Below are 11,075 nucleotides of genomic sequence, written 5' to 3'. Positions count from 1 at the left end.
TTTCAAAGATGCTCCCGTCAATTCCTAAACACAAGTCCTCGACCACTAATTAATTGATTCAATAATCTAATAATCAAAACTAATATTTGATTTTTTATGATAATTAAAAGAATGCGGGAGAAAGAAAAAACTCACTTGTTGCGGCCAATCTCCATCTTCCAACTGAGAATTCATCAGAAATTTTGCTCCACGATGAAGAGAAGTTAGGTCCCTCTCCGCCTATAGTATCCAACAAAAATTAATATTTGTTGTGAAAATATGTGACTTTTTAATTTTATCCTTTACAAAAATTAATGACCAGAATGAAATGTGTACAGAAATTACAAGTTTGCCAACAACTTGATGTAAGTAAATAGGGACAATATTGGACAAAAAAAATCAACTACTACTCTCCCCATTTATTAAGGCAAAATGTTAAAACATAAGGCGTTATGGGTATTTCTAGGTAGTAATGAGATTTTTCAACAAATACTGTCAATTAAGGTCATAATTAATAAGATTTTGTAATTAAAACACCATATTAAATGGAGATAAATATAGAAAGAATGTATAATTTAAACGATAATTGATTAACTCATCATAAGGTGTGATTTTGAGTTAAAAATACCTTATAACATTGAACTAATGGTTACATCTTTGTCCTATTTTTAGGATCAAATAGAATTTTAAAATTTTAACCCTATAAGGGTCGAATGATATCTTGAGTATTAAGATATGATTTATTTACCATTGAAGAGATTTAAGATCAAAGTGTGTGTTGACTTACTTGGCCAGCATGAATTAGACCCATCATAGCCCAAGCTGTCTGTACTGCGTGTGACCGACTTCCTTCAAGTGGAACAAATTTCTGCAACATTAATCAACAAAAGCATCTGATGAGTTAGAGAACATGATTAAACAAAAACGTACAGTAAAATGGCATTAAATGGCTTCAATGATAAAAATCAACCTTTATAGCGCATGAAAGATAGCTCTCTCCCCACCCACCATCTTCATTTTGTATCGTGCAAAGAAAATTCACAGCTCTACGAATGGTATTAGAGCTATCATAGGTCTTGCCAGCTGCATTAAGTCCACCAAGTGCGAACATAGTTCCATAAATGAAGCAAATTCCCCAATTTCCATACCATGAACCATCTTTTGTTTGAATCTCTTCAATGTATCTTACAGCATTAGTAATAAAATTCTCGATCTCCTTTTTTCTATGAGTTGGATGCAGCTTATTGAAAAGAGCTAAAGCCTGTATTGCAGACCCCGTGCATTCAACAGCTTCATGCTCAACTACTATGTCCTCCAAAAATTCTATAGGATTCAAAACCTGATCATCATACCCAAAAAAGCAAATTATAATGCATTATTGACTAATAAATTCACAGATTTAGTTCAGTTTATAAAATATGAATATATATAGCCATATAGGGTTGTTATTAATTCTTACTTCTAACCATTCTTGTGCTTTGATTGGTTCCCCAGGCTGCTAAGCCACCTCTTTTACTCTAAAAAATTCATCATCAAGATATTTAAAATTATTATAACACCATATTAAAAAGTCATTAATTAAATCAAATTCAAAAAGACACACTTGAAGTGATAATATTATATTGACAGAATCATATAATCTCTCAAGTTCTACATGTTCACCCACAATCTCCGATGGCAGCTTTGATAGAAGAAGACAACACTGAAACAACCAATAACACCATATGGTAATACAACATATATATGAAATATGAAGTTGAACATTAGGATGACATAACCAGTAGTAGAAATCACCTTTAAACCTTCTGATGTGCAATCTGAAACCTGAACTCCTTGGTCTCTATCAGAGAAGGCCCATGCTCCTTAGAAATGTGGCGATACATACTCTTAAAGTCTCCAAAAGGATTGTCTTTAACCTAACCAGATTGTTATTTGTCATGAAAAAGAAGCGTATAAGTTCACTAGTCATAAAGGTCATTTTTAATGTATGTGCACAAACATGAATCTCCCTCAAGATGACTAAGCTAGTGCATCAACCAATCAATAATTAATAGTAATCTTAGGTAGAAAGAAACAAACTTGAGATTCCTTAATGAAATAATGTCCTCTTGCAAGTGTTGGAGTAATTTCCTCAATTAGATAAGTGGCAAGCAAAGCTTGAACGGCAAAGCAAGCATCCCATGTTTGACTTCCGAAACTCTAACAAAAAATATTAAACATCCAACTTATATTTTGGAGTTCAATAAAAAGTTATATGTTATTCAATAAAAACAACTCTTTATTAATAAGTAAGCTAGAATCTACATTAGCTGCAAAATATGAGTGTATATGTGTTAGAACCTGCATAGTCATTCCATCTTCTGAAACCCATAAAAAATCAGGAACCCTAGCAAGATGCTTCTTAAAGGCATCTCCATTTGGATCTTCAGCCCAACAAGCAATCATAGATAATGACTGTGGCAAGTATAAAAGTATTTCTTGAAAATTAGAATTCTTCTCTTACTAATCATAAATCCAATATATTCCAACTCGTTGGATGGATATTAGTTATTGAATATAGAAATAAAACCTTCTCCACACATGCAGCTGTTATGTAGCGGGTATTTTCATCTTCATAGTGTACATGCTTCATTGTTACTTGAAGCGCCTTTTCTCTTATCCACTTGTTGAAGGGCCAACGAGTAAGAAGTGGTTCAGTTAATATATATAAACCATCCCAGAGGAGATCTTGTATCCAGGGATGAGGCCATTGAAGATCCTCCTTTAATATGCAAAAACTATTTTCATTAGTATATACATATATAACAATGGAAAATCATCTAATTGAATAATATTAGAGACAATAGAAAACCTTCGCACAAAGATGGCGAGCTTTGTTCCAATTAATTTGGTTGTAAGGTTGAACATGAAGTTCTAGTCTCAGCTGAAGAATAAGTGGTGTGATCGGACCCACAAACCTTTTTCCATATAAGTAAGACATAGGCATGTAGACTGATCGACAATAGAACCACATTTTAGCTGCATTCATTTGATTGAGGTACGTAGAATAGTAAACGAATCAATATTTGGAGATAAACATCAATACATGTAGAGCTTTATATATAGTTCAATATTCGGTAAAAATGATTTACCTGGATGCATGGGAAGAAATGAAGGCAAGAGCCAAAATTCAGGAGGCATAGGGTTGCTTCCAGACCATTCATATACACCAAGTATCTATAGTAGATGATTGATATATAACAAAATTAAGAATATTCAAAAGTAGTTCTAATTAAGACAAACTAAATTAATGATTAAAAACAAGAGACAAACACAAAGCCAAGTCTTCCCCCAAGATGGTATGTAAGTGACACCGCCATGATCAAAAATCCATTTTCTAGCTCTAATACAAGATTGTCTTTGCCTCCATCAGGCCCTTCTCCCAAAATGCGAATGCATATATAGCTCAATGCCGTGCTGAACATGCAACTAGGACTCTCTATATGTAGCCCCCATCCTCCATCTTCATTCTTCAGTATTACATATATTCCATCCACATATAGCATTAGTTCATTTCAAATGTTTACAATGATAAGTTAATAAAATGAGATAGGTTTGAAACTTCACCTGGTGGTTATATAAGAAACGCAGTATCTCTTTTTGGTACTCTTTAGGAAATACATTATTAAGATGTCCTGTAATATACGTGACAAATACCTGCACCATACATTCACCACTAATTTGAATTTTGAATCGCTTTTGTTGTTAATTTGAATTTTCAAATAGCTTTTGTTGTTAATGTGTGTGTGTGTGTATGAAAATATTTGTGAAAGAGTTCAACGACGAAGATAAATAGAGATATGCTATAATTAAGCATAGACTTACCAAAGGTTGAACATAAAAGAGGGGTCCAGCAATTTGAGCAGGCCAATGGCCATCATTAGCTTGCAATGCACACAAGTAATGCGTTGCTCTTTTCACTATTTTCTTAACTTTCTCACATGTTATTTCTTCTTCATCCTTTATCTTCACACTTGGTATTGTTTGTTTGAACTTCTTTTCTCTTAGAAACTACATCACATTAATCAAGCAATAATTCAACAATTACTGGCTAAGCATCCACTCTAGACTTAGGATACTAGTACTACAAAAAAAAAACAACAACAACAGCAACAAGAAAAGAAAGAAAGAAATTTGCGAAGGAAATTTACAATAAAAATGAAGAAAATTTTGTCACAAGTTGATTTTGTGATGTGAAAAAAATGGATCAGTTACCAAAACATTGATCAATTAAACCAGTTTTTGATTGGTGTTTTCAATTTTTGATTGATCTTTATTTAGTCAGGTTGTAGTGATACTTCAAATCAGACTAAGGACTGGTTCATTGACTTTTGATTGAATCATCAGTTGGTCTAGTTCAAATTTCTTAGCAATGCATTTTCCTTAAACTATTAAAGATGCTTTAATACATGTTAAATAATAAATGCTGACCTTATATTGCAAAGATAGTAACAAGCCTAGTGGAGGGGCACACAATAGAACCAAGGGTTCAAGACAGCGTGACCCAGTCCTATTTTGGGCTTGTTTCATATAAGCCCAGCCCTTTGAATTGAAATGAAAATTTAAAAGAGTGACCTTCTAATATGTTTTTTTCCTAATGTCTTTTGTAATGTTGCTTTTTTTTTATTTCCTTTTCTTCTTCCTTTAGATTACTAGCCTCTACATGGATGGAATCAGAGCCAAATTAAAAATAAAACATTAAATGAAGGCACCAAAATCTATTTTAATATTTTTTTTACAAGTAAAATGTTAAAAATTTTCACAGCAGTATAGGAGCGTGGAGGGGAGGTTTCCCTTGCCTCTCTCTAGATTCATCCCTGTTAGTGCCGGAGACAATGAGACAACATGCAACCAGAACTAGAGCATCAATCTCCGGTGGTGGGGTGACAAGCTCATCAGCATGTGAGGAGGAGACAGTGAGAAGTTCAAAGATAAAAGTGTGTCATTTTGATATTTTTCTTTCAAAATCATTAAAAAAACAAATTCTACCATTTAAGGACTATATGAAAATATTTCTCATTTTATGTAAAAGTAAATGACTCAAACAAAATAGAAAAAAAATTGGGAAGGCAGAACATTATAAAATACATAAGAAAAAGATAGGCCACTAGCTCACATAAAGAAGCTTGGGCTCATTTAGTCTGAGATAATGCATGCATTAGAGGAGAAGAAAGAAATAAAGAAGCAAGAACCTGGAATCGCCAAAGACGATCACCACAGGCTCTGAAACGGAAGCGATTGGAAGAGAAATGTTGACGAGCAGCTTCAACTTCATCTCTTTCCTCTTTGGTTCCATCTTCTGCATGAAACTCCCATGTCTGCCTCCCACGAAGTTGTTTGTACTGAATATGTAAGGGTCAGTCCCTCCCTCTGCTATCTTCAGCCTCCACATCTTCTTCCTCTCCAACTAGCAAAGCCTATAGCAATTATATATATAAAAGCAATATATATATATATATATATTTATAACAACTGGCAAACACGTACACTTGACAATGTTAACTAAAGAACGAGAGAGCTTAATTAGGCAATAACAGATAGTAGTATATAAAGGCTACTATATAGAATATATAGCATATGGGCATCCACACCACGTACCCTTGAGCATTTATAATGTGACTGAAGCCATGTCGCCACACCAGCCTGTTGTTGTCTCCATAGCTAGCAGGTGGAAATAGCAATATTAGAGAGAAGAGAGAGAGCGCTCTTTATTGCCTTCAATCATTATAGTTTCTGATCCGCCACCGACGGGTACCCCCTATTTATAACACTGTCAGAAAACGGTCCGAATTTAATATTTTTTATTTTTATTTTTAAAATAAAAAAATTAATAAATTTGTTCAGCCTTATGAATAATCTTGATTTAATATGAATTGTCTAGATTTAATATTAATTTTTTTATAAATTAATTTTTAGATATATTCAATTTAGACAGTACAGATTTAATATTAAAAATTTTTATAATTTTTATAAATTAAATGTAGATTATTTATATTAAATTTAAACTATTCAAGCTAATAAATAAGATTATTAAAAAAAATTTTAATGTATATAATTTTTCATTTTAAAAATATAAATTAAAAATTAAAAAATATTAAATATGAACGGCTGAAATTTCTCACCTCCTCAACGAAAGTGCGGAGGGCTTTTCCTCAATAATATCACTGTGACATGTGAGATGGCATGAGCTTCAATCCAAAGTGCCACTTTGACGTACCAATGATAGTGTTTTAAAAATTGGATAGGACAATATACTGAAAAGGTTAGTGGATTAGGATTTTTATAGTTTTACTAATTAGATTGGTAGTCAAACCAGCAACATAAACAATATATTCATATATAAACATATTCAATGTAGTGGCCTATACTAACTGTAATTTAGAAAAATGACGTCTAAATTTTAAATTAAGATTTATAATTTATCAGACTATTTTAATTTATAACTTAATTAGTGTGAAAACATATTCATCTTTAAATTTCGGTTACAATAGTTGAGATGTGTATTTTTATTAGAAGATTTATAAATAATTATATTTAAATTATTAAATATTAAAAGAATATTGCTTAAACAAATATATTATTTTTAATTACTTGTCAATGTTATATAATTATCCGATAATAACTTAACAGTGGGTGAGAGTGGTTAGTCAGGATGATATCTTAGCTTTTTACGTGAGAAAGAAACAGAAGGTGTCTCTGGGCTCGACGCTCAGTGCCCAGCGATAATCAATAATGTCTTTAGGGGAGGCAGAGGTTCACTATCCAAAAGATGGATGATTTGTTGTTGGGGGTCTCCACTTGGGCTTCTTAATTCAATAGGCAATGATTTTGTGACAAAGATGGGGGTGCTTTTTTGTGATGCTAGTAGATGATTTGTTGTCATTGCTTATGATTTGGTTCTCTCTGGGTGGAATATGATATGTGGTGGTGACAAATCTGCTGTTTGCATAATAATTATTGTTTAAATAGGGATAGGATTATTAGGATGATTTTATGAACTCTCATCCCTATCGTTTGATTTGACTTCTAGGTTTTTTTTTTCATGAGAGTAGGGGCATTTCTTGCTTTTTTGTTTCATTTTAAAGCTTGATATGGTCTTGGTGATGTTGTTTCCTTTATTTCTTTGCCTGATTCTGCATTGGGTTTAAGGTTTTTATGTTTTATTATTTCTCTTCTTTGTATTTTATTTGTTGTACCTTATTTGTCTTTGTAAACCTATGTTTTTCAGTGACATTTCATGTTTTTGACTGAGAAAAAAATTATAGGGTTATATATGGCTCGGCACTTACTAAAAGTTGCATATTTAAGATAAGGTCCAGAAACCGAAAATATTTGCATATAAGAGGGTACAGTACAACAGTGAAATTGTACTCAAAGTAATAGTAATGCCTCCGTATATGGCAATGTATTGATTGGTCAACAATAATTTTTTATTGATGAGGCAGAAATAGTCATAGTCCTCTGTGTGGCTGACGGAGAACGGTCCCATGTTGAACGGGCACTCCAATTATGCTTCATCCAACCTAAATTGGTCATTTTCTGGTAAAAAAAATTGAAAGTAAAATTAATAACAGTAAATTAATTAGTCGAAAATTTAAATGATTCCTTTACCATAAGTCAGAAATTACGTCAATGTTTATAAATAGTGGGATGATGCGTGGATGTGTGGGAGATTACAATTCACAAGGCAAGCACTTCGAAATTCGGGAATGCATGCTTGGGAAGGTGTGTGTAGAAGCTGGCTTCTCGCCTGCGAGGGACGCTCCCAAACTTGGACAGTCCATATTAAATATTTTTATTTTTTATTCTAATTTATTAAAATATAACATGTGTATAAATTATACAAAATTTAATAAATATGTATACCAGTCTTGACAGTTTAGATTAAACATTTAAATTTATAAAAATTATAAAATTTTTAATAAAAATATTTGTGTTTTTAAAAAATAAGAATGTATATTGTATTTGATTAATTTTACTAATATGCATAATTTTATTAAAAAGAATCTTATAGACGAGGACATAAGGAGTAAGAGCAAGTAATTTTGATTAAATCTATGGGGCTCGTATAAATAAACCCAAAAATAATTCAAAATGAAAGTTGGTAAAATAATTATTTTTTAATGTTCAAGATTATTCATGAAAGACATTGATTTTTTATTGAGAGTTTTGTAGATATAGCCCATATTATAAGATCAAACCAAGCAAATATTTTAATATTTATTATACTGCACATTATGGTTAAAGTATAAATTTATCATTAAAGTTTTCACTCAGACGCACCTAATATCTTTAAATATTTTTTTAGCACAATTTCACCCCTAACATTTTTTAAAATGGTACAATGTCACCTCGAGCTAACAAATCCAAACACTTGATTGTTAGTTGATTTATTTTGCTTAGGTGCATGCTGACATGGCATATTTTAAAAGTTAAAAATTGAAAAAAAAAATGAAAAGGAAAACACGTACACCTCGAAAATACTTCATCTCCCTTATACTTGAAGAATGTCGATCAGGAATTGAAAACCCAAATAAATAACACAAGGGTTTCTAAAACCTCTAAGAATAGGCAAAAACCCATATCAAGAATTGAAATTCTCTTTATATGAGCCAGGCAGAGATTTAACAAAATCTATCCCAAAAAGACCATTGATGCACATCTAGCCACACCCAAGCCCAAGTGATGAAGCCAAGGAGATGAAGCTTCAATGAACGTTTGGTTGATCTAAAAAGATCAAACTCATAAACATATCGAAGGAGAAATCAAAAAGAATCAAACCCAAAAACATAAAAAATCATTACAAGATTATTTTAAAACAGAAAACACAAAGACAAATTAGAATACCATAATCTCATATTTACAACACAATACAAAATATAAGTCTCAATAAAAAGTCAAGGCTTCAAATTTGACGAACTCAGATCGTGCTTAAACTCTCTCAACTCCCAAAGTCAACATACATACCGCTTTACAAGTAAAAATCAAGGCTTTAAATTCCATTCCCTTCCTAAACTCAAGGCTATGCTCGAGCTCTTCCATCATGCAAGGACGTTGATGAACTTAAGGGCATGAGATTTATGTTTAAATTAAACCTTTTTTTTTGGGTTTTGCGAAAGAAGACTATTAAAGAACAGGGGAGAAGGAGGCATAAAGAAGATGAATTGGTAATGATGATGCAAATAAATTCAAGCAAGCCAATTGCATCCTAGATCCAAGCCTTGATGCTCTTATGGTCTACAAACAAAGTTCAAGTCAAAAATTGGACTTAATCGTAACCTTGGAGTCTGAAATTCGCAAACGGCTTAGGTGGTAAGACAAACAAGATCGACGAATAGATGCAAACAAATGGATCTAATAGATTCCTTTCCCTTTATCTTCACAAATGCTATGCTAGCTTATGTCGACAATGATACGATGATGATAGGGAGGGGAAGCAGGGGAAGGGTTCACAATGGGTTTGGAATTTTGATCATGATTGGAATATGGGTTTAGAGGAGAGGAGGAAAGAGAATTGCACGTGAAAGCTAATGTGGCAAGCCAACAAGGCTATTAATGATCAAAACTTTTAACTTAACAATCAATGTATCAAATTTTAATGGTAGGGCGAGATTTTATCAATTAAAAAATGTTAGGGGTAAAATTACACTAAAAAATACTTAAGAATATCACATGCATCTAAGTGAAAACCTTGAGAGTAAATTTATACTTTAGGCTCTTAATTATATTTGTCAATGATATGTCATTTTATATCAATAATAAACCTCTTTTAAATTTTTAAATTTTTAATAATAGATCTGTTATATATTCATGATAAAATTTTTATATATCAATTCTAAATTTTTTAAAATTTGATTCATATTTTTTAGATATAAGATTTTTTTTTTCAATGAATTAATTTATCCTGCTTTTATTTTCACTTTTGAAACTGTTTTTTTTTTTAATAATATGAGATTTCGTGTTGTAAAATATAAGAAATAGTCTCCGTCAACATTAACAAAATATCTTCCCAAAGATACTGAACAATAGGTGGACCCTCTCAACAAATTGCTGCAAACTAAAAGAGCATTGAAAGTCCAAACAGTCAGCAACTTTGTAGAATTTCACGGAAAGAGTTTGTTTAAAATTAAAAGACAAATTGAAAGGATAAAAACTCTTTCTATTTTAATTCATGGGAAAATGATAATTTTAGACTCCATAAAAATATCAATGACAGTTACAGATTCTTAATTATTGAAATTCCACCAATAAATTTTAGTTCTTACTTATAATAAATTATCTTTAATAAGGTCCACTCTAGTCACAATCTTTCCTAGCATACTAGCGTGCTTATATAATTGAGCTCTGTGGATAGATAATGCATATATAACCTCTAATTGATCTTCACGTTGGAGAAAAAAAATTGGGAGAAGGTTAATGCGTCTGTAATTATATAATTAACTATATAATTATGATTATAGTGATTTTTTTTGGATGAAAAGAAGGGATTATAGTTATATATCGTAATTATAATTTAGCTCACATTATGTTTTTATTAATATTTTTTTACACTTCACATATATATTTTACTAATTATTCATAACAAATATGAGAAAAAAAAGTACTCCTTCGTTAAAAAATATAAGGTATTTTTTGAAGAATTGGATGTTCAAAAAAGTAAAGTAATTTTAGTCTTTTGAGACGTGACCATTATCTTTTTTCAAAAGTGCCCCTATTAATAATGAATTAATATTTATTATAAGGTGTTTAATAGGGGTAAATATAAAAAGATAGGGTTAGTTTAAAAGTATGTAACTATTTTATTAAATAGTGAGATTTGATTAAAAATACTTTACATTTTTTAATGAAAGAAGTATAGATAAGAGTATAATTATCAATATTGTAATTATTTTCCTTTCCTTTCTTGAACCAAACAGAGCATAAGTGGCGAAGAGTTTACCACTAGGTCAATTTTAATTAAGTGTGTGAAACTCTGTTTTTATCACCTTTAAATGATCCCATATAATATCTTAATTCCTTGTAATAAACAATTTTTTTTGTTTTTAATTTATAACTTT

The 11,075-nt window shown here is 31.2% G+C and overlaps 1 pseudogene; it reads right to left on the bottom strand.

The window, feature by feature from the left end:
• Positions 1 to 3: 3 nt before the first annotated feature.
• Positions 4 to 5,553, bottom strand: LOC129298541 (beta-amyrin synthase-like; annotated as a pseudogene).
• Between the last annotated feature and the right edge of the window lie 5,522 nt (positions 5,554 to 11,075).

This window comes from Prosopis cineraria, unplaced genomic scaffold (genome assembly GCF_029017545.1).
Source record: "Prosopis cineraria cultivar Desert tree isolate PC_DT_omini unplaced genomic scaffold, ASM2901754v1 PC843, whole genome shotgun sequence".
NCBI lineage: Eukaryota > Viridiplantae > Streptophyta > Magnoliopsida > Fabales > Fabaceae > Prosopis > Prosopis cineraria.
Note: the sequence above shows the minus strand (reverse complement) of the source record. Positions and strands in the feature narration are given on the sequence as shown.